A 25,083-nucleotide genomic window follows, 5' to 3' on the forward strand; every position below is an offset into this window, starting at 1 on the left:
AGACAATCCTTCCCTTAAATGGATAGCCTTCATGTGCTTTGCCGTACTCAAAATAACCTAACATAATTGAATAACTCTGTATAGAAAACCGGTATGGGCCAGAAAGTGAAGGAGAAAAGAAAGATAATTTCATATCTTCCAATAATTAAGGTGTAAATACTCAGCCCCACATTCCGACCATTTAGGAACAATAACCTTAAAAGCATCAGAGAAGTTTAATTATTTTCTTGAACTGAAAAAGAGATAAAAAGAAAAAAGTACTGAATAACCAGTTGATATCTTTTTTTTTTTTTTTCTTTTTTGTTAAGCTTCTACAAGTCATTATTAAAATATTTGAAATCAAATAATCAACAGTTTGAAATTAGTCTGTCAAACAATATGAGAATAAGCGAAATGAATCAGTTATTATTTTTTTACAATAACTATAACACTTCAAGTGGCGTAGCTAGGGTGGGGCAAGGGGGGATATCTGTCCTCGGGCGCAGCATCCAAGGGGTGCCAAATTGATTGTGCGAAATATTTACTGAAATGGGGTGCAAGTTCTTCAGTTGTCCCCGGGCGCTGGAAACAACTAGCTATGCCACTGAACACTTGGTATCTTCTTGCGCTTAGTAAATTTTTCCTATTAATACTTTCCGCTTGAAAAGGTTTTACATCTTTAGCCTTTAAAACATTTCTTAGCAGGCTCCTCCTGTATTTCTGCACGTATATTAATGCAAAAATATGTATTATATGAGTGCATATTGCTGAAGACACTTACTGGAATTGTGTTCTATGAGTGAAGATGGTACTGACGTATATTTTTGTGTTATCGTAGATACGTGTATATTTCTTTCATATAGTGTGCTATTCTTAATTTGTGTATAAGAAAAGATTTGTATATAATCAAATATAAAGAAAAGGAGCACCACCATATTTATTGCAGTTCTAGAGGAAATATCTTTTCGCTTGACATCTAAATTTCATGGTGAATAATAACAAATAAAGTTTCTCTTCTTACTTTCTACATTTTAAGAAAACTTATTTTGATAATGTTATGTCTTAATGTTTAATGTTCATTGCTACTTATCTCATAAATTAAATTTGTGGTAAGAATTTTAATAAAGATTAAATAAAGATAACCAGAAAAGTTAAAACCATTGCATTTCAGATTTTTGATTCAACGATTATCTGCTTTTGGAGACGGAATGAATTATTCATTTAAGATATGACGACTCTAAACTAATTGCAGTGGCTTATAATGGTCACGGACGTTAATTTCCCTTCAAGAGAGGCATTAGTTAGATGATTCTTTTGCTGTGTGGGTTTACTCTAATGAGATCTCTCCTCGGTAATCTTCTTCACTGTGTGGGGAGGGATAAAGATTTAAGGATGTCTTTCCTCTGTAGAATGGAAGATACTAATTTTCTAAATACTCCTCCCAAAAATTAGATCAGGAAGTTTGAAGCTGAAGAATAAAGGGTAACCTGGCTGAATGGGGTGGGAGAACAACCGCCGCCAGGATTCTTCAAACACTACCACTTCCGTTGCAGACGTTTGCGACGAGGTGCAGGCTCCAGAAGTCAAGAGTAACCGTAAAATAAAGGGGAAGAATGGGAAGAGGGGATCCAGGGGGTAAGGGGAGGACTATTTTACGTCCTCACATCCATCATTCTTCGTAAAAAGGTCGGGGGTTGAGGGACACACTGAATGGCACCTGACTCAATGCGCCGCGTGCAGCCGAGCGGAAAAATTGGCACCGGGAAACGACGGGTGTGTGGGGGGCAAGAAAGGGGGGGGGAAGTTGCGATGAATGGTGGCCAAGAAAAAAGTGTCACTTGCAAGAGGTGTGCCATATTTTGCTTCAAAAAATGGCGCTTGAGTTGCTCGTGATGTTAAGAAGAGTTTGTGGTAAACTTCTCAGGATGAAAACCAAAAAGGGGCGCGTTACTAGTTTACGAAATTTGATTTGTTTCAAGCAAATATGAAAATCTTTTTAACAGGTTAGTACAGCTTGCAAACAATAAATATTCAATAACTAATATATTAAGGGCATGCTGTGTTTACTCTGTTTTTATTTTATTTCATTTTATCCAGATACGAAGCTTTTTTTTCAGTCGGATATTTGTAAAATTTGAGCGTCGAATCTATCGATCAAATTTATTTTGCCAACAGATTTTGTTCTTTTCGTGTATTTTGATCTTTTGTTCTTTTCGTGACACCGAGTTCATATTTTATTTTCCGAGTTCATGTTAAACCCTACGTTTTTAAACTCATATTTATCTTAAGGTTTAAAAAACTACAAATTCTTCTTTGAAAGATGAGAAATCCTGAAGACTTGAGTAACCTTTACTTTAGTAAAGGCGTTGACTGTACGAAATATTTCATATATGGAATGTGTGAGACATATCCTGTGAAAGGTGACAAGTCATTAAGAATTCCATTCCGAGATTAATGAATTAAATTATTTCGTAACTCACATTTTTCTCATGGAGAATACCTAAAGAAAAGTCTTATATCTTCTGACCATCCCACCACTGGCTGAATTATTAAGACTACGTAATACCTGGAATTCAAACCGGATTTGATTCCGGACGAACGCACTGGCTGGAGTTTCTTCATATTGTCCATTTGAATGTGAATACGAACCATTTCCCTTTAAAAGTTCTTCATGAAAGCATTCCCCTTAGACAAATAGCCCTCGTTGTGCTTTGCCATATTGAAATAATTTAACCTATAGTCTGCAATGCAAATACTATGGAAATACTACTAACCGTCATGGGAATGGCGGTCATTGAAGAGCACATCAGTCACATCATATGTTACGAGTGTACAAAAGGCAATAATACGGCAAATGCTGTAAAAAATGTGGAGGAAGTACATAGTAAAGGCATAATTTTTAAAATTCATAAGGATCAACGATGGTTGTGTACATTCCGACAAGGCGACCTTAGTTTGGAAGATGACAGCTGCTATAGGCGAGTTTTCATTTTTGATAATAATGTATTAAAAGCTGGAATTTAAAGAAATCCATATGCAACCGTTGAAGAGTTGACAGAAGAGATTAATTTATCAACCACTGTATATCGTCATCTGAAGGAACTTGGAATCGTGTCTAACGTTTTCGGGTAGGTTTATTATGAACTAATGCTAGTCGAAGAGAACGTGTGGATATCTGCACTTCTTATCAGTCATATAAAACAAATTCCCCCTTTTTTTAACCGTCTAGTGAATCGATATTCGAAGCTCACAAAATTTCATGAACGGAAAAGAGTAAAATTTTCATGAGGGACCTGAAACAGACCTTCAAGAATATTTTTCCAAAAAACCGCTGATTGTTTTAGAAAGGCACAAAAACGTTTTGGAATAATGGTATTGATTAGTATGTGGATATGCGAAATATATAACTGATTAAATTAATATCTTACCCATTTTTTGTTCTTCAAATCCTACTTCAAAAAAGGACAGTACTTCTAGGATGACCTGAAATATAACGTCAGACTTAGAGAATTTAGTTAAAGTTATCAACCAGTTAGTGAATTAAGGCTCGAAACCATGGAGACAAAAATATCTGTTTCTTCTTTCTCATTTCGGCGTGCGACGCAATTCCACTGAGTAACGTACTTTGAAATGATTTTGCAACTTAAAATGTTTGCGAGTACTTCACCGTAATTAATATGTAATGATTAAATTAATATCCCAACTCTACATCGGTATCTCTAGGTGGTACTATCTGATCACGAGAGTACACTACCATGAACACAGATAACGCACATATTGATCATTAGAACCGATTTAGTTGTAAAATATAGTGGGCACATGCGATCTAGGAAAGAGGTATAAGATCCTATCACCACCTAAACGACGTGGAGTTTTAGCAAACACTCTGGTGGATGTGCTACGGCCAGTGTTGCATTGGAAGATTTCGAACTATATTTTCAGTTTAAGGAAAGGATAGGAGGAAGGAGAGAAGAAAGGAACATACAAGACAAGGGAAACATTGAACCGAAAGCTAAAGTGTTATTTCATCATACGTAGTAAAATATGTATTTGTCACATGCACATTTTAGTAAAATGCAGAATCCGTGTCAACAGTCATATAAGCACTGAAGAATATGAATTCAGTACACAAACTTTGATGTTGGATTCACCGAAACCTGTCATAGTCTTCTAATGAACGAGAAAGAAAATATTCAACATTTTTATGCCTTTTTATCTATAGTCAGAGAGCTTCCTAACTGAAAACTCAAGGCACTGACAAAGTTAAGACTGACGGATTTCAAGAGGGCTCACGTAATGTGCTTCTGGAGATATTTATGAATTTTAGTTGATTCCGTAAGCGTAGTGTTACAAAACAAACTGATTATTATCTAGATAACTAAATAATAATTTTATGCTAATTCAAACATTGTTGTAGGCGAAAGTAATATATTCAAATTTACAGTAACTAAAGCAAATGTACAATAATATAAATAAATGTGCTAAAAAATACAAGCAAATATTTACAATAATTTACAATACTATTTCTACACGGCAACATGAGAAAATTGCGAAAATGGAATGGAAAACTGAAAAACTTATAATTAAGTTACTGGAATTTGCTGTAAAAAATCAAAAACATTGTCAGCTATTCAGTAATTTGTTTTTTCCTCCATGAAAAATCAAATGCAGCAATAGAATTTAATACATATTTTCTGAATGCATTTTGTGATAAAACTAAGCTTATATCCTATTTTCAATACAAATGTTTTTCATTTATATTTACGAAGTGAATTCCTCTAAGCTAATCAAAAAGGCTTCCAAAAGGTTTACCGAAACGTCTGTATAATATATAAAGAGAAAAGTTGACATCAGTTCCCCTGGTAGTCTGAGGGAACTGAAAGGATTTGAATTTAATGTAATTATTTGTTTTTCTGATTCGATGTTTTATATTTGTTTGCAGTCTGGTTAGAATATTTTTAAGAAAACTTTATTCCAATTACTTTTGAAATTTGCATTTTTTCCTTCTCATAAGAGAAGCTACAGCTTACATATGTCTTTGGTTACTTTTTATTTAGTTGTGGAATAGATCTTACCACATTGCCCCAAACTGTAGAAAAAGAGAATATAAAACATTGTTTCTTTTATAACGCTTAAAATATGGTAAATAAACAGAGTTTTTGGAAATAAGGTTCTCTCTCTTTCTTTTGCTTTTACCCAAGTACAGGAAAGTATAAGAAATGTCTGAATAATAACTTTATTTCTCAGAATTTATATTCAATAGTTTCTATAATTTACTTTACTTTAAAGAGGCGCCTTAGTATGTATATCTTCATAATAAAAGAAGGGGAATGAATAATAAAATATAACGTAACGGTAAGATTGGCATATTGGAACTTTTATCGCAGCATTAAATTATCACATCCATTTATGTAATAAATATAATTAGAAGCACTAATTCAGTTAGAGACTTATATAGCCAAAAAATACGAAAATTTTAGATCATGCTTTGAAAATAAAATAATTCAGCAGGATCAGTAAATTTAGTTGCATCATCATTTCAATTATTTTAATGAAATGCTATTAAATACCAATTGTGCAATTACTTTATATAAAATGTAAAAATAATAATAAATCCACCTAGATATTATTTTCATTTTTATCCAAAAGCATCCCCTCCTTTTTTTCTAATTAATAGCAACATAAATGAGAAATTTCATTTTAAATTTATAACGGACACAAGCAATTAAAATTTTATTTTTGAATTAATCAAAATGCTCATCAGAAAATGAAATTGAAGATAATGTAAGGTAATATATACACATCTTCACAGATAAATTTTAAGATAAACTATAGTATATATTTATTTATATAATTAACATATATATATATATATATATATATGCGTTTTATTTGAAAAAGTAGCTATAGGTATTTTTTTAAATACTGTATTTACTCGTATATCGCCCCCCCCGCTTGTCTTGTTAGTTCTTCTGTGCTGGGACAGGAAAAGATGAAAGAAAAGATGGCTTAAATCATAAACTGATCACATTACAAACATATGTTTAAGATTCATTAATAATATTACATTCTGTATTTCAAAGGATTTATCAGTTTCAATCATGTTTTTTTTTTCTTTAAGTAAAATACTTGCCTATTTCCTTTAAACGAAGAAGTCATTTAAATTTTAGTTAATGAGGAGTAAACATTTAAAAAATTGAACTATTTATTCTACAGGAGCAAGTAAAAATTTTGATTTTTATGTTCACAAAACCCATTCTACCTCCAGCATTGAAACAGATTTTATGAAATATTCTACTATTTTTAGAGTTAATTTACATCTCGAAATTCTTCGTTGAGTATGTAGTTTAACCGATAATCTCTACCACTTTATAGGTGGGTTGCTGCATGACATTTTTATGGCAGTTCTTATTTATAACAAGAATACTTCCCGCTGTGAAATTCTCCATGAAGATACTTCACTGCTTTAGGTAGTCTTTACCATAATGAGTATTGTTTCGTAACGAGTAATATAACTTAACCTAACTAAAATAAAGGAATAAGGGATATAGATATAAAGTAAACAGACTATTTGATCAAATTTTCAGTTAGATTCTGTGATCAAAAAATAAATTTTCCATTACAGATTATCGAAAATAAATATTACTTGTTTTAATTTACCAAAAATAAATTTCAACATTACAGTACCGAAAGCCTTTCTCTCCTTGGCAACCTTCCTCATGCAAAATATCATTAAATCGTAATAAAAACTTATTCTCTTTTTTCTTTCGTTTTCCTTGTATTTAATCAGTATTCAAGTTATCTTTCTCAAACTGAGCTATTTGGAAGACGTTGGTATTGATTAAGACATTCAGTTTCCTTTTTTTTACTAATATACCTTTCGCAAAATTTCTCTTTTTCCATTATAGATATATTTCTGTCTATAAAAATCCCTGTTTCCCCCTTTTCATGTTATTTTCCCGCTATTAATTACAAAAGTGCCCTAATTTTCCATAGGCCTTTCATTTATGCTAATAAAATTCGCCACATCGTTATTGTCCTTAAAATTCTGAATTCTATGAATTTTACACAAGAGGGAAATTTGACATTTAAGAGCAACAGAAATAGGATTTTTGGTGAGAAGAAATCTCGAAAAATTAATTCACTGGGAATTCATTTCCGTTGGGAATCGAACACGACACTTCTTACGACATAACTTTTCTAATTTATTTGCTTAGTTAATAAGCTTAGGTCGCTTTTCATAAATGTTGTAAGAGTTCCTGATAGTTTAAATTTATTATTTTATAAAATTATTAATTATCTCCTGTTACAATTTAAAATTAACAATTATTGCATTAAGTAATTAAATTATATTAATTAATTAAAAATATAGAGTAATTTCCTAACGATCATTGGTATTTTTTTTTCACGTCATTGTTAAACTGTAGTTGCAATTTTGAAGATAAAGAAAATAAATATTAAAAATTCGCTCAGATTATTTATTTAGAATTTACGAATATGTATTCGGTGACCTATTCATTCAGGCATGCTTAATTTACTTTTAAAGAACTAAACTGTCTTGTATTTATTTACAAGGATTTCTGAAACCAATAATAAATCCTTTCTTTTCTTTCATTTATTTGTTCCACGTGGGCAGCATACCACCACTTGCATCGGTATTTTATTTGTTTAACAACGTTTTTGTAACCACTTTTTAGTGCTCTCCGTTCCTTTTCACTTTTGTATTTTTCATCTGAAACATGAATTTTTCATAAAAAGCATAATAAACTTGCACTAAAAAATACAGAAAAATCTCTTTTAAACGTCAGCAACAGGTTTTCAGCGATTCCGGATAAGATATTTTTTTGATAACTGAATATATATTTCTAAAACTTACTCATTCATTTTTTGTGATAATTCATCTTCTATTATTAAATAAATAACAAAGCCGTACCAAGTTATTTAAAATAAAAACACATACACATGATTTCATGTTTCAGAAAATTAAAACTGAGTCACTATATATATTATAATACGAAAGTTACGAAACTTTTAGTGTGATGGTGTATATCTTTGAATATCTGCCTGCTCAAATGCCCCCGGAGTTTTAACAATTCTCTGTCTGCACAAAACGAAGGTTCGTATCACCATGTACTAAGTGACCATTGCTCAGCTATGTGAAACAGAACATTAATAGCTGTAAATACATTAATAACTGTTTATTTTTAGGAAACACCTATTTATTATTAAAGAGGGATTTAAAAATGTTTATATATTTCAAATTATGTGAGTTACGTAACATATACTGCAGTGTTTAAAAACTACTTCCAGATACTACGATTTTTGTATATTATGTAATTTACTTAGTTTTTCTTAATTTGCCTACTGTGGCTACCGTTATCCCGAGCACTTTTCTTTTCCTTTTTGTGTTTTCCGTAGACAATTTTGTTTATAGGACTAGTTTATGATAGTATTTTTTTATATTTTCTACAATGAAAATTTTAGCTTCTTTAGACGAGGTCCAGTTAAACAGCAACCTGGTTAATTCTTCGCTGGTTAATAGAGAACTGAATTCAATTAGAGATGCTAATCATATTTGCTTGAAAATAACAATTTTTTGCACTAAAAACAATATTGCGCTATTTGGAAAACATAATATGGAACTAGTATTACCTTTTCAATCTACGTACTGCTGTGGGGAACTGAACTTACCTATTGTATTAAAATCTCGGCATATATATAATTAATCGTACATATGCTTGTGCATTAATACGTACGAACATGAATTATAAAAAAAAAATTAATGTCATATACAGCGCAATGCCAGTTTAATGTAAGATTACCATGCTGTTGCGGTACCAATGCCATGCCAGTATCATGTTGTTGTTGCTGGGAGAAAGGGAAAAACTTATGTATTAAAACAAAAATAAAACTTCATGCATTTAGTATATAGTATATACGTCCGTCAGTTATTAAAGTAAATTTTAGCGTCACCACTGGCGCAAAGTAAAAAAGGCCATTTAGAGGATCGAGTCAGTAATGGTCAAAGAGAGCTGAGAAACGGCTCGAAAAGGGAAAGAAAATAGAAACGAAAGGCAGCGGTAGGACGGAAGTGACGCGCAATGCTTGTCATTTTGTTTCCCAATCTTGTATGAAGCACTTACTGCCTGTACTTCAACTCTTACTGCCGGACATTACGGCGACTGCAGTAAAAGAAAACCTGACTTTCTAAGCGTTCTTTGCTTCTGCAAGGGGTCGAAGTTCATCAATATTTTCCAAATGATGCACATGCGCTTTTAGTTTAATTTGTACAAAGAAGAATAAATCTGCGCATTGGGAGAAGGTTTAGAAAAACTGTAAAAATTTCCAGAAGCGCGAATATCACTGTCATTTTCCGCTAATGTCATTTTCCGATGAAGGTTTGGTTTAGAAAATATTTGTTACAAAAGACAATCTCGGAAAACATTTTATAAGTTAACATTGGAAAGAGTATTTTTGATGCTTCAAACCGAGCCTGATTCAAACTGCCCAAATTGTTTTAAAATAAAAATAATGTTAAAATGAACTAAAAATTGAAATTTATCAGAATTCTTCCACATAACATAAAAGCTATTTGATAATACACGCCTGTCGGGGCAACGATTTTACCAAGGCAAAATATAAATGGGTAATTATTTCATAAACGAAATCTGCACTGGCATATATCAACTTCACCATAGTATATTTTAGTGCCGATGCATTCGTATGCAGGGTCCTTCAAAAACGAATGCTCGAAAAAACTGCAGTTGCAGCAACAATTTAAAACATTATTGCTGCACATAAATGACTTCAGTTTCAGGAACGGGCCCAAAAATTGTAAGCTTTCATAACCAAAACTAACAACATATATTTGAGATCACGAGACAAGTAGGGAGAAAATACTTTATAATATCATTAATTTCGCCCAAAATATAAATTAAATTGAAAACAAATTCTAGGTGCACAAATTCGAGTGGAGGACTATCTGTTCAAAATCTTGCTGCTCTACTTCCAGCCATTTTTTCAAAATGCTAAGAACACATATATACATACAGATTCTTCATTACTGAATAATAGAGAAGATTAAGAAATGTGTATCCAGGTCATAATTCATTGAACCATGGATATGAGTAATTGCTACATACAGATAACTTAGTAGGCTAAATTATAAACTTACAGCAATTAACATAATTTATATATAAATGCGCTGTTATATACTTTCTGAATAATTTGCTCTAAAATTTTATTTAAATTTAATTCTCTAGATTAAATTTCGCGAGATATGCCGTTTTATTGATTATTATTTACATAAATAAATAATTATTAATTTATTTATGTTTTAAAAAATATTAAATTAACCCGAATACCTTATTTACAAAATTAGTAAAATGCATTTATAATACCTTATTGAGCTCGATATTAAATACAAAATAATGGGAGATAATTTCATTAAGTAGTCTTATTTTACTTAAGTTAGAATTTTAATGATGGCAACACTGCTGTATACACGTCACGAACAGAAATTAGCTTCACATGTGAGTTTGATAATAAACCTGATCACAACAAATAGACTCTTTCTTACAGTGTCGCATGCTTTTGCTATGACTAACAAAATATAATCTCGTTTGAGAATCTCGTATCTGACGAGAGTAAGGCACGAAGCCAAGATGTTCTTGAAACAGGAACTGTGGAGTTGTACTTAAGTTGATTAACAATCATCTAGTACATTTGTAGAACTATTCGTTTTCCTATTACTGCATGGACGCTTCCAGAAAAAGTACATAGGAAATCCGCCATGCATTCGTTTGGATTCAAACTTCTTATATTTCAACTGCTAGCCGGTATGCTACTAATTGCATTATTCGAGAACATGCTGGGGAAAACAATAATTTCTTATATTCTCCACACTCAGGTGATTGGAGAGGGAAAAATGAGACCCAGTCGGCCAGATCCAAGTGGTGACGAATTATTGTTTACTTTATTTTCAGTCGGTCCTCATTGTATAATTATTAGGTTATTTGGAGAAGAGTGAAAGATCAGGTATGTCCTTGCTGGGATTCGGGCCACAGATCTTCCGCATGGCAGCCGAACGCGTTACCAGTTACACCATGACAAAACACATAAGTTAAGACACTAATTCTTTATACGTTCTTTTAATGCGTTTCACAAATATATCAATTTAAAAAATTAGGGTTTTATTAATTCCAAACTTGCTTGAATCTCAGTATTTACGAATTTCATCATGTTCTTTTCGTTGACTGTTGTCCACCAAAATGATGATTTGTTAATTATTAGTTAATAAATAATGGAATGGTAATTATATATAAGATCGTTAATGTAAACTGTTAACAACCAATTTTTACTTTGTTCTTTAATGATATATCAGAGGATATAATCTTTACATTCGTGACTATCCCTATATAACGATTTACATGAGAGAAGTTTAATTATAAATTCAGCACATTTTATTTATTACATCCAGCGTAACTGTTTTATGCATTACATATTTATTTTCAGTAATTTATAAAACGTAAAATTACGTGATTAAAGATATTTTGCAACCGTTTTGGAATACCATGTAGATGTTAAATTGTATGGTCTATACACCTCTAATGCCAACTTTTAGGATCATAAAGACGCACAGATGAATTATCCAACCGGTCTACCATTTAAAATACAGCAACCGTAAAATCACTTTAAGGTTTAAAATAAATATTTTATTTAACTCTTGAGCTTGACAGTTACACAGAAGTTAAACATATAACAGAATACAACCTCCGCAGCTTGCGAAAAATCCAGAACAAATTTTGTAGCCAGAATAAAATATCAAATTTAAAATAATACTCGCTTGCTGGGCTTTGACATTGTATTTAATATTTTCGCGAAGGAATTGCAGCTAACGAAGCTAAATAACAGCTTAATAACAGCGAGATGTAAGAGCGATAGCTACCAAAGGCTCTCTCTCGATCTCAACAATTTTATGCTTAAATATATTAATTAATATGCAGACTGACGGAAGTAGATGAAAGCAGAAGACGCATGCAAATTAATAAATACAAAAATTATTTTAAAAATAACATACGTACGGTTTTCTAACAAGAGATCTTTTATTAACCCTACTTAAGTTCTCGGTTTGCAGTTTTCTAAAATGCCAAGATATGATACAATTCTGAAGCATCAAAACATTTTTTGAAGAATAAAGGTATCAAAAATCCTTTGAATAAGAAATTTTGTGTGACATTCCTTTTTAATAACTCTCCTAGAAAATGATCCTTTACTTTGTTTTATTTTTTTCTTACAATTTATTTTCCACCATATTTTAATAAAATTAATCAAATAAAATAATTTAAATAAGTAAATATTAATTAATTCTGTTACGATGATTCATACAGAATTGATAACGTCTTGCACTTGCAGCATTACTGTAATTAATTAATAATATTTTTTACGTTATATACCCAAGAAATAAATCAGGTGACAATTTTTAGTATGTGCAAATTAGGCTTTGCAATAATCTTACAACGGCCTTTAAATGTTTGTTCAAAATATTATACTTATTAGTTAAGTGTTTGAATGAGTATTAACAAATTTGCCTAACAATTTGTCTTTGTTAAAACTGCTTCAAGAAAAGCATTTTAATGTTTTATGCCCTTAGTACTTTAGTGCAAGGATAGATTATTCTTATAATATGTTGAAATTAGGATTATAGATAATAGCGCCATCATTTAGAAGGGAAAGAAAAGTTATATACTTATACTTCTTGTTTTAAATTAAAAGTTACAAAAATGTAACTTTAGGAAGAAAACAGAGGAAATGTCTTAGGTCTTTCGAATCAAATATTTATGAGAGATTTTAAAGTTTTTAAACGTAAAAGAGAAGTGTTTTAAATTGAATTTTTATTTTTTAACGAACACACGAGCCTAAGAAAAAATTAAGACCATTATTTCTTTGTAGACTACAATACACCTAGATTAAACAAAACTTGAGTCAATACACCTAGATTAAACGTCTTGAGATCCCTTTTATTAGGATAATGATTTCATTGAAGTGGACTGGAGCGGAACCCATAATATTTTGAACTATGCCTCTATTAATAAGCAGGTAAAGTAAAAACAGGGAGTAGTAAACATAATATTACAGGAAAAAAGTATTTTTTGTTTGTTTTTAAAGCTATATAATTATATCCTAAATAAACGGCACTCAGCCCTTTATAGTACTTTAGAAACATATCTGTACTTAACTAGGAAACGACTAGTATTCCTTCCATCGATTAATTTTTAATTTCTAGAAGAGTGTGAATTTCCCTTTCTGAATGTTAATGACAGTGTTGGTTCATTTCCGGCTTCGGAATGAGGTCCGGAAGGGAGGATTATTGATGTGGTCATAATAAACTGGTCGCATCTATGAATAAGTTGATTCATCGTTAGATGAACTTTTCTTTATTTCCTTCCGCCAGGGTAAAACGTTTGATTATAAGTTGTGCCAGATTCATTTTGAAAATAATCTTTATTTTAGGTTTTATACTAATATATTATCTGTGATTAAGAAGGCATTTTAATATTCTAATGTTGTATAAATATAAAAATGCTGTACAACAAACGAGAAATTTGATACCATGTCAGTTTCATGCCTTGAACAAAAGGTAAAAAATTTGATGAACCTATAATTATGAATGAAATATGATTATGAAAATATAATTTTGAGTCTGAATCAATTAAATTAAAGATAAATTAAATATGATATAATATCGTAACAGCATTTTTATTTTACTTAGTCATAGCTTTTTGTAGCTCAATATAACTAAACTGTGGATTGAAGTGAAACTTTTATTTATGCACCATTCAGAGAGCGGAGAAGAGGAGAGGAAAATTTTAAGTAAAAATAATCTCGAAAATTTCAGGAAAGAAAAAACATGTAGTATTATGCAATATCAAAGACAACAGAAAAAACAGTATCAGTAAGACAATTTACCGAACCTACTCCACTAGGTGACCAATATCTATTAAAAAATATATTAAATTAGCGTCTGCAAAAGGTCATACTCCTGCTTATTCATAAAAATTATTTAGCGCAATTTCGTCAGAAGCGAAATGAAAAGGTGAAAATGAGCTATGAAATGGTACATTATGTCATAAATATAGTACTACTACAGGCCCTCCAGAGGAAGAGTCTGTCTGTGTGTGTGGGTGTCTTTAGTTCGTTCAATAGACCCAGAGCTACAAAATTTGGTACATAGGGTGCATCTAGACAAGAGCCAGTGCACGTCGAAGAATTTTTTCAAAATTCGAATGAGTTTTTTTTTTTTTTTTAAATTTTTTTTTTGTTTTATGTTTTTGATGAAATCTCAGCAAATAGATTATTCTCTCTCATTATATCAGCAACAATGGCACGCAGTCATTGATGCTGATATATATCACTGTTGCCATTGTTGCTGATATCAGCACTGTTGCCACTCGGGAAAATGAGGATGATAATTCTGTGCAGTTTTTAAATTTAATGATTCGTTTGGATATTGGACGTTTGTCGAGAGAAGGCAACGGGAAGTTGGTTAATTTATTTATTAAGATAATTAATATTATTATTAAGGGATATTGCTTATTTCACTGTAATTTTTTTATATGTCATACATTTTTATTGACATTTGTGTTTTCTATAAAGTTGTTCTGCAGAGTAAAATTCTGTGCAGTTTTAAATTTAATGTTTGGTATTCCTTTAGGCATTTCCCTGTACATTTAAAAGCCAGACGAATGCTAGCTGTCCGCTAGTTTAAACAAAACTCTAACGATTTCGAAAGAAATCAGAAAGAATTTTCTTTTCTTTAGAAACAAAATTCTTTTGCAAAATAGGAGGAAACATGCATGATAAGTGTAGCATGGCTATTTCTAGGACGTCACACTTCTAAGTACAGATCTCAGATTCTGCTTCGTTTGAGCTCGGCTATCATTGCGCTTCTATTCTGTAGGATAATTAAAAAAAAAAAAAATGAAAATATGGAAAAATGCTCTATATTAGGCCTGGGCGAAAACTTTTGTTATCAAATTTGTGACATTTGGCGGTTTCTGTCAACTTGGTGATATTCTGAAGGTTTTTAGTAAATCCATTTTCGAAGTCCTTACAGCGGCATTCTTTACAAGAACACAAGGCCGAGGATTATAGCTGCTTTAACTGCATTTGTACTGCGTACTTTCTAACTACACTAAACGCACGAATATTGAAACCCGTCGTCAGACAAGCCTTCGAACGTGAACATAAAGAGTGCGATAAACCTGCTTAAATACATAGCATTCGCTTCAGAAATTCCGTATGTCCCTTGCTCTGTCATATAAACTTCCTTTACCACCAATCTACAATGCTCCCATTCAGCAACACTCAACGTACTGTAAATAATGTTAGAGCTTTAAATCAACGTATGTTTTCTATGAACTATATGTTACCCATGGCAATATCCCTGGCATTCCCATATCTGGCAAAGTCTACATTTCCAACAATTACCTGGCAGAGGAGTCCAACCTGGAATAATTACCTAGTTTACAATGGAGCGCTCACGCCACGGGCCACGCTTAACGCAAAGAAGTACCGATCACATCGCTTCCATACTTTTAGATACCCTTCATCATACCATTGCAATACCTTTTGCCTACTTCCTTCTTAGTTGCTCTCCTCTTCTAACGCAATTACAGACTGGTCTTCGACATACTGCATAATATTTTGTTATTTCAGGGATTTTTATGCCCTAAGTCCCTTGTGTGTATGGGGGGAAGCGGGGAACCGTGATTATTTTGGTGCTATTTCAATAGAAGAATATGTTGCTTCACGCATTCTGCTCATTCTGCAGAGCAGGACTCTTATCCAATTTTGAAACGACCCGAGGAAACGGTTGGGATGACATTACTCTTGGTGTAGGAAAGTATTTGGTGTATTTAATTATGGCAAAGCACACGAGGGCTATCTGCCTAAGGGGAGGGATGCCTTTCGTGGAGGACTTTCTAAGGGAAACTGGCTCGTATACACGTTACACATGGGGAAAACCACGAAAACGCCCATGCAGCCAGCCCGTTCGCGGGATTTGAACCTCGGACCGAACTACCAGTGTTCAGCGACTTTACCGCTCGGCCGCTGGTGGGCCCTTGGTGTAGGAAAGATAGTTGCATTTATACAAGATTGGTCAGTTTCGGATCCCTCAATCATCCATTGACAACAAATTATTACTTTCTCAACAGAATCATCACCCCATATCTAATAAAACATCGCATAAAACTTCCTAGGGAGGACATATATAATTCTATTGATATCTGAAGCCACATGTTACCTACCTCATAATGTGTTAATGTGTCTAACACAATGCAAAAACACATCTGCATTAGACCTCTTATATTCAAGGAGGATAGAATGCATAATAAGTGGCTGCAAACGTACCTATAGATACAAGTCGTTGGTCTGACCCAAAGGCACTCCCTGGTTGTCGTCGGTCCTCACAACAGAGTGCAGCCATGTCAGAGCTCTTAGGAGGAAGGCGCAGGTAACAACAGAAGAAATGTTGAAAATTTCTCGCATGCTGGCATATCGTCGAGCAAGAGCTCAGTATAAGCACAACATAAAATCTTATAAATTAATCTCCTGGCGTCAGTTCTGTTCTCATACTACTGATACTTATACAGCAGTGTTTAAAAGAGCGTTAAACAAGGTTTTTTTTCGCCCTACCTGCTTCACAACTTCTCTTTGCCACATGCTCGAACCAGCGCTAAAATTGTCACTGCTATTTTGGATACTATATTTAGAAAGGATACACATGAATTCTCCTCTGCTCACCAAAAACAAGCAAGAAATGCATTCACACGCAAAAACTGTAAAGACGAGCTAGACAATCCGCTCTCATCGAAATCTGAGATTGACAAAATTATCTATTCATTAGCAACAAAAAAGGCACCAATAATGCAGCCTGCATTTTTGAAAATTTTAAATGCATTCGTCTTAGCATGCTAGAGACTACATCCTTTCCCCATCGGCACCAAAAGTGTGGAAGTAGCCCTTTTTTCTAAAGAGTGGCAAGAACCAAACTATATTCTCAGCATATTGGCCAATAGGATTTCTTCCAGCATTCGAAAAATGTTTAGAAAGAACTATCGTGTCACATCTGAATTATTATCTGAAGATAATGGCTTCCTCATATTCGCTGTAATAAACCAAATTTTTTCCAACTTATTAACTTAATGGTAGTAGAAAGGAAGGCTACTTGTAAATGTCAGGAGATTTAATAGAAAGTGTGATCTATGGGGCTAGATATATATTGTTGCGTTCGTACCAGTTTGTAATAGATTGAATGCACACAGGTCCGATGATAGGTTAATATAATTTATTTCTATCAAAAGAAGCGCTTGAGATTTCTGGAATTTTCCAGAGAAATACTCGTATAGGTGTTCACAGTATCATAGAGTGCAATGAGTAATTACACTTCAAAATACTAAGAACGTTAAACACAACGGAATACAAAGCGAATCTAAAGAGAATGTTAACCTGAAAGTATCTCAGTACTCCTATCTCAAGCTGAACTAACAACTTGCAACAATAACAATTTACTGAGGAAAGGTGCTCTCTCCAGCCTTATATAGTTTTGAGCCGGCCACCGAGATATTTTTAGTATCTTTCTCGAAATTACTGGAAAACAATATGAGTGTCTAATTGCTGTCTAATATAGTGACCAATTACATTTATTCAGTTACAATACTTGTTACTGAATAAATGTAATTGTAACAGTACTAAATGTAATTGTAACAGTACTAAATGTAATTGTAACAATACTTTATTCAGTAACAATACTTGTTACTAAATAAATGTAATACACTGATACAATGTATAACATTTGTTCAGTAAAACGTGTGAATAAATGTGACACTGTGATACAGGGACCACACCAAAATCTCGCCAAATAATCGCCAAGTTTGGCGACTTTTGGCGAAGTCAAATATGTTGACAAATAAATCGCCAAAACTGTTTCCCAATCTCGCCATACTACCGAGATACTCATTTACTAAATGTTAAATGGACTTGCCTCTGTATTATTATTCTTTTTCGGCGTAGCTCTTCTCTTTAGATTTTTCATGTTACATTATACAAAAGCACTACAAAAATGTTACTTATAATTCCACTAAAATTATTACCTATATAAGTCCAAAATTCGTAACAAAATACATTCCAACTATAAAAACCCAAGACTTTTAAACACTGCTACTCTGGCCACGAAAACCTAAAGCAAAGTATGAGTATGCACCCTTCGCCGTGCACTGAAATAGCGTAAGTCGTCTACACGGACGAATCCAAGACGAAAACTGGTACTGGTAGTGGCTTTTGCAATTTCGAAAATAACATCGTTCATTACAGGTGGACCCACAGCCTTGAATTCAACAGTTCTGTTTTCCAAGCGCAACTAATTACCCTGCATGAAGCAATCTGCTACGCAATCGAATCTGCTACGCTATCGAACATCGATTCCTCACAGCCATCACGAATGGCAGGGCGTTTTTTTTCTTTCCAAAGGTGGAAACAGAGGTACGCAGCACCTCTTCTTTATGACACAATATTTCTTTGCACACGGTCCATTCCCAGCATATTTGCACCACTTCCGGTTAATATGGTAGGGGTGTAAAGTGCATACGGTAAGGAATAACGGTAAGGGGTGTTAAGTGCATACGGATCACTACATAGCTGACTGCCCACAGATTTTAGGATACCACCTTAAAAATCAGCTTTCACAAACTGCTCAGCATGGGTCATTAACATTAGCAGTAACAGATCTGCACAAAATAAAAATTGGCTCAGCTTTATTGTGCCCCTGCCTACTCAGTCATGTCAAGCCATATGCAGCCAGCCTACTTCAAACGCATTTGCAACGTAAATTCCGGCAGCGGTAGGCATACAGAGGCAGACTTCTTCTGTATGACTTTTATACTGAAGGCTGTGACCCAATTCAACTTCGTGCATAGTTCTGTTCTGAGACGAATATATTTTATTTGATTATTTCTTTATCAGCTTCCCATATGTTTAAATGACATGTCCTCCTATATTAGCTTACTAACTAGCTGCAATTTAACTTTGTTCACGCAACGTTTTGTCTTTCCGCGATTGTTAAAAGTGGTGTGTGTGCTCAAGTCTTCTGTAAATCAAAATGTCCTATCATCTTTAATACATTTTAAAGTTATATTTGGTTAGTTCAACAGAATTTCTCTCACTTTCATAGCTCTAATATTTTCCGATGAGTTGGCATCTAAACTCCAAATGCCTAATACGATGGTCGGAGGCCAGATAGAGCGTTACCAGTACAGCTTTGAGAAAATACGAATATTTGCAATCGATTTTCATTTAGAAAAACGCAATTTTCAGTTTAAGCTGAAAGAAAATAATCGTAGACCTATAACGGTCTTCATTACAATCGCATTTTTAGTTTTAACAATAAAAAGTTCATGGAAATATTTTTGCTTTGTTTTATAAGTTGCTAATCTGCATGGTAGCTGCAAATTTTATTTGAAGGATCGTGACTTGAGCACCTGTAAAATGATTTAACAAAATTAATAATTAACCCATTGTCAAAATGCTTATCTATTATTTAATCATTTTCATATATCTAAACTTTTATTTAGAAAACGATTCGCCGATTCTTTGACTATGGTATTTATTAACTGCGTCCATAAAAATAGCTATGCGGCGTTTATTTTCTCAACAGTTCCACTAATAAAAATGTTATAAATGATGAAAATATTCATATTTTGGAATTTTAAATAAAAGTCACTTTCAGAAGAATTACAAAATTTAGCTTCTATAGTCTCCTCGATCACTATAGTTATACTTAGCAAAAGTTTATGCTTATTATATATATATATGTAATGTTTTCAGTTATTCCAACACATCGTGGGCGAATGGTGAGGCTATTCCATTACACGTTCTGGCAGATGGTTAACGAAGCTGGGGTGATTGAAACACGGAGTAAAATGACGACTCAGGACTTTTCACTTTTAACAGCAAGCATATCTTTATTTTAATTTATAGCAGATGACTTTTTCCAGATGAAGTTAATCAAATAACTTATTCAGTAATTGAACTATTAGATACGACTGACTTTAAACTTTAATACATCATAACGTTCTAACAAAGAGGAGCATAGCGGAAGCGTTAGCAGGACGAAGGCGAGAAGGCATCTGTCTAGGAGAACTTATTACTCAGCACTTATATGAGTGGTTATGTAACAGAGTAGCTTCTAGAAAAATGTAGAAAACTTATGACGCAGCATTTATATGAGGAGGTTATGCAATAGGCGTGAATGTTCTAGCAGGTACTGGGTTAGGGGACGATCCTGAATTGCAGAAAAGTAATTAAAGGTTGCTGGTTCGCAAAGAGCAAAGCCATCGTATTTTTTTTTTATTTTATATATATATATATATATATATATAAACAGAACATTTGACTTACGTACAACGGAAGGTGGACGAGATATTTAATTTCAAGACAGGAGATTTTTGACTAGCCTGAGCGCATTAATAAATATAATAATAAGAATTATGTTTATTAATGCGCTCAGGTTAGCCTAAGAATAAGTTTTATTTCTTTAAATAAATTGAATTGGATAAATTCATTTCTTTTACCCAATTATAAATTGAGAGTAAGCTTTTTTCATTAGAATAAATTGGAATAAGTTTTTTTCTTTATCATTCGTTGATATTTTTTATTTATGAGTGTTTAACAGTCTTCTCATAGGTTTTTCCCAAAAATGAACTTAGCACTTGAAGCGTATAATAGGCTCGCAACGCAATTCTTTACTGGCCACGGGCTATCTCCAACATATCTTAAAAGATTTGAGTTAGTAGATTCGGAATACTGTCAGTGCGAATAAAGTCGACGATCCCAACCATCATGTATTCAGCTGCAGTTTAACAGCCAATAATCATCTTTGGCTTCCGATAGTGCAATATTGGCCAAAGTGGGCGGACAAACTTATCTGAAGTGGTAAAATTATAAGGAAACTAAACGAAATTATCAACTTCTGTTCAGAATGCCTCAGTTAATAGAAGGGAGATGCATTATAATAGGCAGCTTTAGGTAGAGCTCTAAGATGTATCAGCCTATTTGCATGACTCATGATTCTGATTTAGGTATGATGATTATCATAGACTTATATATCATTGACTTATGTATTATGGACATATCGTGGTCTTATGTATCATGATTATAATTATGGACTTATTTATCACGATTATAATCATGGCTTTATTTGTCATTATATAATAATTATAATCATAGACTTATGTATTATGATTACAATCATGGACTTATGCAACAGGGATTTTGGTGCTACGGGATTATGTATGTATGATGTAAAATATTTCACATAATCCCAATCACCCACTTTCGAAACTGATATGAATGCCGTATAGTCTGCTAACCTTTCTCTTGAAGAGATCTAGCTAGTACCAGAGAATAGCTACTGGAAGGACTAAACACTGAGAAACTTTTCCGGGAAAAGACAGGTCCATTGTTATCCTTACTAGTGTCGATGTAAAAAAAGTGAATAATAGTTTTTACTTTATAATTTGGTAACGTACTGTATGTCAAAAGCATTTTCATATTAAGTCATTTATAAGGTTGTTAACGCTGAAAATACGTTATTAATGTCCTTATCAAGTTTATAATCATAATAATCAAGTCAAAAATATTTTTAATTAATGCAAAGAATATTCTAACTTGATTATGCTCACTGTCACTGTTTTATAGACACACAAATTCTATAACAACTATAGCAACTTCTATAACATTTTTTTATCAACATCAGGAACCTTTATCTAAACTGATATTTCATTACGAGTTACGGTAATTGAATATCCTTTTAAATTTCTGTCTTACGTGAGTCAAACATTTTCTTATTTTTTAAAATGAGGATGAACTATAAGTAGCTTCAGGCAACTATAACTTCAGGCAGCGGGAAGCCGTTTCAAATTAGATTTCGTAATTTTTGCAATATTAATTTTTTAACAAAAATTGGCATAATATGAATTTTTTCTTTACTAAAAGCACTTTTATATAGAAGTATATATCTATGATCAAAGACTGAGAAAGCAAAGGTCGCATAAGGATTTTTATGGACAGGGTATATATTTACACTACAGTAAATAATGATTTAAGTCAGTTAAAAAATTATTTAGATCCATGCCATTTATTATTTGCATTCAACTTCACACAAATTGACAATGATGAAGAGAACAAAATAACAGCCATCAGCTTTGGAATTGCTAAAGCTCATCCTTTCTGTGATTGCTCAAGTAAAACTTCAGGTTCATTTTCTTGGTACATTAGGTATGCGATGCATTCTTTTTTATAGCTCATTTTGTATTGAATGAAGGGCAGCGTATTTTCTTCCCAAAGTACCGAAACGTAATGAAAGTGCGTCGGCAAAATACCTTAGTTTGATTCAATTTTATATATCGGTCGAAGAAAAGGCATAGCGGAAGTTAAGATTGGGTAACAGGAAAAAGGTTTGAAATTTCTATGTGATACTGCATTCGACTAGAGATTGAATTTTGGAAGGAATGGTGGGATTGGAGTAGAAATAAAACGTGGTTGGAACTTTTGACCGGGATAGAAAATAGCAGACTACTGCGTTGATGCTATAATCAGGCTTGGGATAATGTCCTTCTTGAGTTTTTATTTTTGTACACTTGCCGCAAAAAGAGTTTTAGATAAAAAAAATCGTGGCATCTTCTACAAATAGTTCTAAATAAAAGAGGTAGTGTATTCTTTTGCTTTTCAATTAAGCTAAATGTATTTGTTTATTTAACTTCTAATAAATGAAAATATTTTAATGAAATAAATTAATCAAAAAAGTCTTTTCTGTAAATTTTTAGGTATCGGGTAAATTTAAATTTGCGTTCTTTTCTGGAGATTTGTTACGTATTGGGTAAGTTTTAATTTGTATTCTAATAGTTTTACCAATTTATAAGAGACTTTAATTGATTTTGTGAAGGTTTTACGATTTAACAGTTTCAGATTGTGACTGTTGTCTTAATTTAGGAAAACTGACAAAGTAAAACCTATAAAAACATTTTTGAGATATTGATGTTCATAATGTTTCAGGAAACCGGATTCTGAAAGCCACAGGCAGATATCTTCTATGATTGATGCTGCAACTTGAGATTGTTTATTAATATCCATCCAAGCGTTAAATTCCTCATAATTCATATTACTCAGAAAGGCGTTTAGTTAGTAAATTTTCATTTCCTCATTTATAAAAAGGTTAGAATATTTGAAACAGTTCTTTATTATCTTTTCTAAGATTCAGTTTCAAGATTTCAGTTGTTGTCTGAAATCAAAATTAAGATTCTTGACGACTTTATTCCTCATTCGACATGTCTCTGTTATTTTAGAATTTCTATACTAATTTAAACTACTTTTCTCTATTGTTTTAGTATACTTTGTAAGGTTCCATTACCGTAATCTAAACAGTTATTAGGATTTAGACCTTAATTGTGACTTCTCTTTTCCGTTTTTCTACCAGGAAACAAATTCAGTTTCAGAATATTTAAGACGAAGTTTTCGGATTTTAAGACAGAACGTATTTTTGCTCCTCGAGGCTACGTTACTAGGTTTCTGCTAACTAAAGTAAGATTATATATTATCCAGCTTTGCATTATAGTTGCCGACATTTAAACGGTTACGTCGGAAAGAAGTTGAGCCAACTTCACGTTAAATCAATTGCATAGGCTTTGGTTACTAAGTTTCAAATCTTCATATTTACTGTTATTATAAGTTAATCGCCACAATCCATGATGCGAAAATCAGAAGCTCCACTTAGCTTCAAAACTCTGACTTGATTAAAAGGCTATTTTTAACCTTCTCAAGGCTTTGTCGTTATCTTTAGACCCATCAATAATCCACTCTATGTCTTCACAGAGTTTGGACTTAGTTTATGCTACCAAAGAATATAAACCTTATAAGTTTTTTAGCTGTAAATGTATTTATCCTAATTCAAGATTTATTTCTTTAATTTTAATAAAAAGTACTTTTCTGTAAGTATATTTTCAGACAAATTTCCTTAAGATGTACACAGACTTGATTAAAATGCTTCATTGCAATCCTTACTCGACATGCCTATGAATCTTCTTTTATAAATTACCAATATTCCAATAATTAAACGCGACTTGGGATTGAATTCCCCGCTGTTACAGTAATCACAGTTCCGAAGGAAACTTACTTAAATTGCATTTACTATTAAAAGCTAGTTAAACACACGGTTAAATAAATTCGTCTTAAGGCAGTATCTCAGGATTTCGTTAGGACACTCTCAATAGCCCATATCCCAGACTCCTTGCACTATTTTGAAGGCCATATCCCTTCCCTAGCTGTCGTCCAATTAATTGCAAAGACGAAATCCTCGTCTTGTTATCTTTTACGCGTATTGCATTTCTGCCCCCATAGGAGAATGGTGACGACTATCTCAATTTTCCTAGTCTTTTACAGTGATCAGCCATTTTAGGCCACTCAGAATAAGTCACTTCTGATCATTCTGACCAATGAAAATTCATTGTTTTCTTCTTCCTGAGCTTCACCTTTTATTAACAAGACATATTCTTCTATTATAGATATTTGTCTCGAGGTTTAATGGAGTCTCTATACAAATATTTATTTAGTTGTTATTGAATACTGTATCTTATGAAAAAATGCAAAAGGAAAAAAAAACTCATTTTTGCTTGTGTATAACATAAATGATATATACTGTCGGTTGAAAAAATGATAAAACATGACACATACCATCATTGAAAGTTAGTTAAAATCACTTCTATGGTGGATTAAGTATAGCTGCAACAAAAATATAGACTAATGACATTAAATAAATAAAACTACAAATGTATTAATATATGTATATACATACAAGCATAATTATTAAAATATAAATGTATGTAGCAAACGTATTATCAGCAAATAATTGTTAATTTAGAAAATGGCTATTACGTGATGTTAAATGACTTAAATGTTTACCCAATATTAAGTAATTAAATATCATGAAAGCAGTAAAAACGATTTAACTTTCGGAAATCTTTGTTTATTTGACTTTATTAATAATCTGAT

General features: G+C 32.5%; 1 long non-coding RNA gene across 3 annotated transcripts in view; it reads left to right on the top strand.

Moving 5' to 3' along the window:
• The first annotated feature begins 1,820 nt into the window (after positions 1–1,820).
• The window catches only part of LOC118184535 (uncharacterized), a 329,712-nt gene continuing 306,449 nt past the window's right edge, over positions 1,821–25,083 (top strand). For all 3 annotated transcript variants that reach the window (XR_015042853.1, XR_015042852.1, XR_004757443.2), the window contains exon 1: positions 1,821–1,982. This is a non-coding gene — a long non-coding RNA (uncharacterized LOC118184535). The remainder of the gene's footprint in view (positions 1,983–25,083) is intronic.

Source organism: Stegodyphus dumicola, chromosome 8 (genome assembly GCF_044657685.1).
Source record: "Stegodyphus dumicola isolate Sdum_Otavi_A_Nest chromosome 8, ASM4465768v1".
Classification (NCBI taxonomy): Eukaryota; Metazoa; Arthropoda; class Arachnida; order Araneae; family Eresidae; genus Stegodyphus; species Stegodyphus dumicola.